Genomic DNA, 9,971 nt, shown 5'->3' on the forward strand with positions numbered 1-9,971 from the left:
CCTTCGGGCGTCTGCCTTTGGTTCAGGTCATAATCCCAGGGTCCTGAGATCAAGCCCCGCACATCTGGTTTCCTGTTCAACAGGGAGCCTGCTTCTCCCTTTCTCTCTCTGTCTCTCCCCCTGTACACGCTCACTCTCTCTCAAATAAATAAAATCTTATTTTAAAAAATTTAATTTCCCACTGCCTACCCAAAAAAGTCTAAATTTCTAAGGCACAAATGTCAAGGAAAATAACTAACATCTCTTTCCTCACTTGCTCACTCATTTATTCATCATTCAACAAAAATACCTATTGAATACCTATGAAGTAGGTTAGAGATCATCTCATCTGACCTTATTTTACAGAGGGGAAAATTTAGGCTCAGGGTAATATATTACTTAATGTAAAATTAACTATAACCTTTGGCAATTGCTTTCCTGTGAATTTAACCATACTCTTTGGCAATCACCCACTTTCTCCTCTATAAGAATCCTTGGCTCCAAACCAACTACACTTACGCATCAACACCTAGAACATGCCTTTCACATTCCCACTTCCATGCTTTTGTTCAGATCATTTCCGCACGCCTAGTCCCAGTCTTTGCTGACTGAAAATGTTAGCCATCATTTTTCAAAAATCAAGTAAATTGTAACTTCCTCTCTATTCAAGTGCACTTAAAAGTTATCCTCTATAAAATCTATAAGCTCACCTTTTTCTTTTAAGATTATTTGATAGATTCCCATGATAAAAATTCAAAAGAAGAGTCTATAAAATCTTAGTCTTACATGACTTGAATCATATACTTAAATATTATTGTTTACATACATGTCTATCTCCCTTAATCAAAATTTCCTAGAAACGAGATACCATCCATCCATACCTTTACTAAATGCCGTGTCTAGGCCTTGCACATAAAATAAGTACTCAAAAAAAATTTTTTTTAATTTCTAAAACAAAACAGATAAATAAAATTCAGGTACTTCCAAAGCTTGGAGGGGGGGGTTCATTTTCATTCCTATCAAATCTTTTATAAAGTATCAAAATAAAAATCAATCCACATTTCAACTCTTTTCTGCCTGTCAACAGAGAAAGAACTTAATAATGATCCACATTTCCAAAATAAGAATTGACTATGCATATTTGTAACAGTGACTGACAGAGAATGAACTTGTAAATAATATCACTCTCAACTACCATCTTTATGTAAATTATCCATAGTACACTTTACAGATCCACAGTACTTGTTTTTTGTTTTTGTTTTTTTTAAAGATTTTATTTATTTATTTGAGAGAGAGAGAATGAGAGAGAGAGAGCACATGAGAGGGGGGAGAGTCAGAGGGAGAAGCAGGCTCCCTGCCGAGCAGGGAGCCCGACGCGGGACTCGATCCAGGGACTCCAGGATCATGACCTGAGCCGAAAGCAGTCGCTTAACCAACTGAGCCACCCAGGTGCCCAACAGATCCACAGTACTTGTGTTTTTAATTTCATGCAAATAATATGTAAAGCCCTGTGAAATACAAACTACCACCTTTCTGTTTAAGGACTCACAGAGCCTAAAACCTAAAATAAACCCTATCTAGTCATATGAATGAAGAAACAAAGCTTATATCCAGGTCTCCTAATCAGTTTATTAAGGAGGAGCTCTGCTCTGGCTTGACTGAAGGGCCATTCACAACATAGTAAGTGGGAAAACTAGAGAGCTTCCTAGTGTCCCCAGAACTTGCTTTTCAGCATGTTATCATCATTTTCCTTGAAGTAACTCCCAGTTTACTTAATCACAGACACAGGACTCAATATTTTAAAGAAACCCATGCACATTCAAAATGTAAATATTGTCTATTATCTACTTTGAATTATTCAAACATATGCCTATGTCAACATAGGTTAATATAACCTAATAATTTTAAAAACCAAAAGTGAGTTTTTAGTTTCTACACTTTAATATATGCTCTTTAGAAAATGAAAAATCACAGCGCCTGGGTGGCTCAGTCAGTTAAGCCTTGATTTTGGCTCTGGTCGTGACCTCAGAGTTGTGAGATGGAGGCCCTGCATCAGCTCCATGCTGGGTATGGAGCCTGCTTAAGATTCTCTCCCTCTCCCCTCTCTAAAAAAAAGGAAAGAAAGAAAATGAAAAATCATCATTTCAGTAATCAACACTAACTAGATTGATGAATAATCAGGTCTAGTGCACTCCTTGTTGGCACAAACCCTTCCTCTAACTGGACCCTGTTTCTATTCTTCTGAGAATCAGGGTGTCTTCTGACATGAGGGTGTCAACCCTCAGTAATTATGTGACCACAGACAAGTTATTTAATGTTTTTAAGCCTGTTTTCTCATTCACTAAGAGGGACTGATACTACCTGCTTATAGGCTAATGGGGAGGATTCAAGGTTATATAAGTAAAGCCTCTGATGCATGGAAAGCACATAATAAAAAACAACTATTATTAGTAATTAAATAACACTAATTTAACATAATAAAGGAAATAAGAAGGCTAATAACTCTAGAAAGTGGGATTTATCATCTCAGTTTTGAGCCTGCCCTTGAAAAGATTCCCCAGTTGAGACAAGTAATTTATGTCAAGACCCAAAAGGAATAATAGATTCATGAAATGTCATTAGCATTTTTAAAAGCAGTATTTTTGTTGAAGAAAATAGAACATTTTTAAAGCAAGCAATATCTTAGTCTTGCCAGTTCTGATGACAATTAAATTATTTGCAAAGCACTTTTATTTTATTAAGTTGAATAGTATCACTGGAAAATTTGTACTCACCCTAAACAATTTAGAACTATGCTAAATCCAGAACCATTTCTCAAACTGCATTGTACTATCAACACTACTGATAATACAAAGTTGTGTAAGTAAAGATACCTTCCACTACCTATATAAAGTAAAACACCTTCCATTGTGCCAGGACAAAAACCAAGAATTGACAGACTGATGAGCATCGATAAGCAGAACTGGTGAGATATATTTGTAAAGCATTTGATTTGGAGTGCAAGCAAATGCACTTCAATTACCTGTAGCTCTAAAATGTTTCAAGAAAGGGGCGCCTGGGTGGCTCAGTTGGTTAAGCGACTGCCTTCGGCTCAGGTCATGATCCTGGAGTCCCTGGATCGAGTCCTGCAACGGGCTCCCTGCTCGGCGGGGAGCCTGCTTCTCCCTCTGACCCTCCCCCCTCTCATGTGCTCTCTGTCTCTCTCATTCTCTCTGTCTCAAATAAATAAATAAAATCTTTAAAATAAATAAATAAATAAAATGTTTCAAGAAAGAAACCAAAGAAATGAGACAAACAAAAAAGGTACAGTTAGGGGACTACAAATAGAAGCACTATGCTTGAACTATGAAAATGATTCCTCGTTTTCAAAAGATAAAACACAAAAAGGAGAGGTGAGTTACAAAGTCTAAACTCTAAAGAAATGTGCTATCAATTAATTACTATCAAAGGATTTTAAAAAAAGGTGGAGGCATTAGATTATTGTTTAGAACAGGCAAAATAACCTTTAACAGTTTCCATAAACCATTATTTTATTCCAACAAAATTAAACCAAAGAGGAAAAGCACTTCCGGAATGTTGGTGTGAGGAACTCCACATGGACCTCTTCCCCAGCAAAACAATCTTAAATAATGAAAATTATATTAACAATGTCTCAAAAGTGCCTTAAGGACATTTGCCTTAGCGGCAAAAGCAGTGAATCTTGTGTTATCTGAGCCACAACCCATTTCCTTACTCCACCCTACCCCCCAGCTCTACTCCAGGTGGGTATAGCCAGGAAGACAGGGCATACTCTAACCCCAGCTCCCTGACTAAAGAAGTAAAGAAAAAACAGAGAAACAAGAAAGACATGAAATATACAAAAAACAAAAAGCAAAATAATAGATGAAATCCAATAATATCAATAAAAATATTAAATGTGAAAAGATTAAACAATCCAATCAAAAAGTATGAATTGTAAGATTGGATAAATAAACAAGATCCAACTATATGCTGTCTACAGGAGACACACTTTAGATTCAAAGATACAAATAGGCTGAAAGTAAAAAAGATGAATAAAGACACATCATGCTTAAGAAAGTTAGAATGGCTATATTAAAATCAGACTAAACAGACATTAAGACTAAAACTATTAGGTAGAAACTAAGGAAATCTCAATAAAATACGCACTTCGATAATAACCAATATCAGTAATCCATAACCAGTAATCAATAGTCATTTACTAAATATAAACATTTTATAGTGTTAAAAGGGTCAATCAATCAGGAAGATATAAAAATTATAAATATACACACCAAAACTGAACCAAAGAAATAAGAAAATTTGGATGAGCACAAGCAAGATACGGATAATAAGGGATCAACTGCTGAGAAAATACTCATGGGGACCTATCCTTTGTTAATGTATCAATACCTAAATCTGACTGCAAGTTTTGTCTGATAAATATGTTTTCTAGTCTTGAGTTATATATGTTACTAAGGAATGCTAATGTTGCTTCTTTTATGAATATATTACAGGAATAAAACCTAAAAACTGTTAATATGAGTAAACATCTCTATAAAACATTTTTTTAAAAGATTTTATTTATTTGAGAGAGAGAGCCAGACAGCACAAGAAGGGGGAATGGCAGAGGGAGAGGCAGAGGGAGAGGGAGAAGCAGCTTCCCGCTGAGCAAGGAGCCCAATGTGGGGCTCCATCCCAGGCCCCTGGGATCATGACCTGAGCCAAAGGCAGATGCCCAACTGACTGAGCCACCTAGCACCCCTATAAAACGTTTTTTTTTTAATTTAGGTATTAGAAAATAGAAATAACTATAAACACTTTAGTAGTTATTTACATTGTCCTTTCCAAATCAAGTTTGGAACATTAAAATACTACCATCAATTTTAATTTGTATTAATACTAAATATTAAAAGGTTCAAACGTATTACAAATAATGTACATAGTATGTGAGAGGGAAAAAGTAGAGATGCTATTTTTCCATTTATCATTTTCTTAAAATGTTAGTTAAAAATTACAGTTTAAAATACATGAAAACTCACCACATCATAGGAAAATTGTTTCAATATGTAAGATCTTTGCTATTCAACTTCTTTAGACAAGTTTGGTCGATAGGTTCTTGAAAACTGTAGAGGCCACTTTTAGACAACAGTCTTGAGCAATGAAAAGGCAAAAGGGCCCACAGCAACCAACCAACCACCACCAGGCTGAATGCAAACAAGCTCATTAAGTGACGGACCCTGATGAAATAGTGATAGATCCGAACTAACCAATGGGCTACTTACAACCAGGCAGTTACCAAAAAAGTGAAAATTCCATGTCCCCATACTCCCTCATTCCACCCTATAACTGTGGCCCCTCACCATAGCCTCATCATAGATCGTCTCTCCGTTGCTGTCCTGCCTGTTTCTTCCTTGCAATGTATTCAGTAAACTTGTCTCCTTTGTTCTGCCTTGGGTGAATTCTTTCACCACCCACACTCCTGGCCCCCATCTGATAGGGATGTCCCACAGAAATCATGCACTATCTTATGTTTACTTCTAACTTTGGCATAGAAAATACCTAAGGCCTGAACTGCCTCTCCACCAGGTTAAAGTACCTAGGAGCAAGGATTCCATTTTCACAGTTCTATATTTCTTCTGTGCAGCAAAACAGACCTCCACATTTATCTTCGTCTACCAGTAACTCTGTGACCTTGGGTAAGTCACTTCCATTTAATCAATATGCTATAAAAGGACCTTGACTGTAATACTACAGTGTGTATACTTTAATCTTTAGGTATTTGAAATTATTGAAGGTTCTGTAAGGGAGAAAATTTTGCCACCCTAAAATATGCTTCTGGGGCACCTGGGTGGCTCAGTCAAACATCTGACTCTTGATCTCAGCTCAGCTCTTGATTTCAGGGTTATGAGTTCAAGCCCCCCATGGGGTTCCACAATGTGTGTGGAGCCTACGTTAAAAAAAGAGAGAGAGAAAGAACCAACAGGCTTTGAGTTCAGAAACACCTCTTAATAGGTTAGCTGCTTTTCATGTTGTTATGTTTTCTAGGAGATATAAGAGAAAGTAAATCTGTGTCCAGGAAAGTTCTCCAAAGGGACAGAGGCTGAAATCTTTGAAAGCCCTTCAACTTAAATGCAATGTGCTTTTCAATCTGACCCTGCTGGTTATTTTTGAGAAACTGCAAACACAGAAGCTTTAAAAAGCCAAGTAAGAAGTCACCTTTTTGTGGTGCCTGGGTGGCTCAGTCAGTTAAGCATCTGCCTTCGGCTCAGGTAGCTAACTGAAGCGACCCTTCTGTTAAGGGTCCTGGGATCAAGCCCCACATAGGGCTCCCTGCTCAGCGGGGAGTCTGCTTGTCTCTCTTCCTCTCCTTCTGCCCCTCCCCCTGTTTGCGCACCCACCCTCTCTCTCTCTATCTCTCTCAAATAAATAAATCTCAAAAACAGTAATTTTAATCTAGAAAAATAGAGAGTCACCTTTTTGTAAAAGACATTTACATTTATAAGGGAAATGTCCATTTGTAAGGGTGTATCCCAATCTGGACCTGAAAGAAGGGGATGACTAAATCTCTAGAAACTGTCACCAGTGGAGAAGGCCTGGACTGAAATCTGCATAACAACCCTACCCTTGTTTACTGTGCTCTTCCTGGTAACCTCCCATAACTGACTCTCTACCCCCAACATCTTTTATCTTTGGCTGAAGATGGTATTTAAGGTAATGGCTTCAGCCATTTCAGAACTGCGCACTTTTCCTGGGTCTCTCCCAGGTTTACAAAAGCTATATGTATTATTAAACCTTGTTTGATAAGTTCTTGTTAATCTGCCTCATGTCAATATCATTCTTAGACCAGCTAGAATAACCTTTAAAAGTAGAAGTAAACTTTTCTTCCCCAGTAGTTCCTAAATTTAGTGATACCACTGAACTTGTAAATAAGAAAGTACTGTTGCAAGGGGTGGGAGGGGAGTGGTTTGGAAGAGATAGAAACTTGGGAGACTAGCAAAACAATTAAAAGAGTACTGCAAAAGGCCAGGTAAGATAAGGTAGTAAGAGCGATGAGAACAAAGGCAAAAGAAATGTAGATAAAATTAAATTTCCTTACAACTTGCAGCCCACTGACAAATACTTGAGACAAGCAGAGTATGACATTCCTCAAAGAACTCACAACTGTCTTAATGCTTTGCTAGAGGCAAAAAGCAACCTTAGCTTGACAACAGGCAGACCTCCAGGATTCTGTAACTCTTCTTCAACATATGAAAATTCTTCTGGAAACTTTCTTTGTCTTTAGCCCTCCCCCGCAATTTAAAAGTATGTAATCACTCCACACAATCCCAGGGCAGCTCTTACAGCCCAGGGGTCTTGTCCCCCATGCTTTAATAAAAACCTTTTTGCACAGAAGCCACCTTAAGAATTTCTTCTTGATTGTTCCCAGCTCCCAGCCCACATCACAACAATAGCAGAGGTGGACATGGGATAGTTTTCAGGGAAATAATTAACACATACCATACCGTTAAAATTTTTCTGTTACCATACTAGACCATGAGGTGAATAATCACTGCCAGAAATGCCTATAAATATGGACAAAATCTAGTCTGATACTGTCAAAGGGAACAAAAATGATTATTTTAATTTGTAGAGATTTTATTTCATTAGAATTAAAGTTCACTTGATGGCCTACTTTTTGTATACCATCTTCTCCCTCTAGATCTTTAAAAAGACCACAACTCTTATACTTAAAATTAGATGCCAGAGACTAAATTAGGCAAAAAGTAAAATTGAAATTTTGTTTTAAACAAAGGATCTTTATAGTCAAAGAAGTAAAAAGCATTGGCTTCACACACCTCACTTATAACTAGGATTTTTCTGGACCACTAATTAAAGATAAGGTACCGAAATTAAATATTGGAAAGGAGGGGCACACAAATTTTTTTTGTGAAGCCATTACCTTTTGTACAGTATCTTATTCTACTTCCTTCTTTGAAGTCACAACAACAAATAACATGAGGCATCTTCACAGTCACTGTGAATTAAGCAAGGGATCCTGGCTGCCTCAAGAACTTCTGTTTTAAAGGTATATACAGTTGACCCTTCAATAATTAAGGGATTAGGGGAGGGACCCCTGCACAGTCAAAAATCCATGTGTGACTTTGACTCCCCTTAACCAGAAGTCTTACCAAAAACATACACAGTTGATTAACACATTTTGTAGGTTATATGTATTATATACTATATTCTTAAAGTAAACTAGAGAACAGAAAATGTTATTAAGAAAATCATAAGAAGGAAGGCCTGGGTGGCTCAGTTGGTTTAGAGTCTGCCTTCGGCTCAGGTCATGATCCCAGGGTCCTGGGATGGAGCCCCAACATCTCCACATTGGGCTCCCTGCTCAGCGGGGAGGCTGCTTCTCCCTCTCCCACTGCCCCTCCCCCTGCTTGTTTCTCTCACTCTCTCTCTCTCAAATAAATAAAATCTTTAAAAAGAGAGAGAAAGAAAGAAAGAAAGAAAGAAAGAAAGAAAGAAAGAAAGAAAGAAAGAAAGAAAAAATCATAAGAAAAATACATTTACAGTACTGAAATCTATTGGAAAAAATCCATGTATAGGTGGACATGTTCAATTCAAACCCATGCCGTCCAAGGGTCATCTATAATTCATGATAATTACCTGCCTTACATATTCTATTGTATGAACAATGTGGCACATACAAAAAAGTGCTCTATGTTAGCTTTATTTTTCCTTTTTTTCATGAAAGCATAGAAGCATCTGTCTTATTAAAATTCAGTTTTGATCCGCATAGAAAGAAAATTTTCTAATAATCCATAAAATGAGTATTATTTATACCTCTTAATACACATTCCTAATTATAGCCAATATGTCCATACACGGGGGAAAGCCCAAGAAACATTCTAAAATTCAGAAAATAAACTTAGAATGAAAGGATACTTCATTGCCAACTTGAGCCAAATTGTTCCAGATTAAGATGTATAACAAATAGATGCTATATCTTACTGTCTAATGAGATAAATACAAAAGGAACAAACTCCTTATCTTTCAATTTGTATCATCACTTTCCCATCTTGTCAAATAACAGAAATTACATTTTTTAAACTACATGGTGTATATTACGATTCATGGATTTATAGGATATTCTTATACATTCTCCTAAGCAATGTTAGCATTTGATTTTAGGGCTTATGACCTAACCTACACATTTCAAAAAACCTTGATCGTCTAAGTTTTTCTCTATATAAGATGCCAATTATTATTTTGGGGGGGGGCCCAGCCACATTCCTTTAAAAAAAAAAAAAAAAAAGAATTCCACCCATGGTCCCAGAAGCCAGTCCTACATATCACTGGACACTGGCCCTTTGCCACAGCTTATTGGACTAAAGAAAAAGCTTGTGGCTGAAGCCAGAACTATCATATTCTCCTTTCTCGGAGATGGGAATTCAAACTCAGAGACCAAGACAGTGATTAGCTATTAAAGAGCTAAGAAGATCCTGTAAACTCAAGGGCTTAAGCTGCTGTTTTAAGGCAGCTGTAACATACTACCTGCAAGTGAATGAGTGAGAAATTTGAAAATGACTTAAAGAGAAGCAATTCGGACAGGCAAGGGGTGAGAGAAGCAATTGCTTGATTATTTCCTGCAATTGAGTCCAGGCATACTCCAGGTTCTTACAATAAAACCTCATTTTACTTACTTATGTTTTGTTAAGGAAGTTTCTATTCCTTAAGACACTGCTTAATTATAATATGAAGTATATCACATTAATATATTAATACATGTATTAAGTAATCAATTTGGCTGCTCTAACAGAGACCCAAAATATTAGTGGCTTAAATAAAAAAGAAGTTTATTTCTCTCTCATGTAAAAGTCTGGATGAGTTGCTTTCCAGCTCACAGACCAAGATACATGCTTCAGCTCTCACCATTCTGCCTGCATCCCAGATACAGGATAGAGGAAAAAGTGGGGTACAAGAAGGGCAAAACTCTTTCTTCT

Source organism: Neomonachus schauinslandi, chromosome X (genome assembly GCF_002201575.2).
Source record: "Neomonachus schauinslandi chromosome X, ASM220157v2, whole genome shotgun sequence".
In the NCBI taxonomy this organism is placed as follows: Eukaryota; Metazoa; Chordata; class Mammalia; order Carnivora; family Phocidae; genus Neomonachus; species Neomonachus schauinslandi.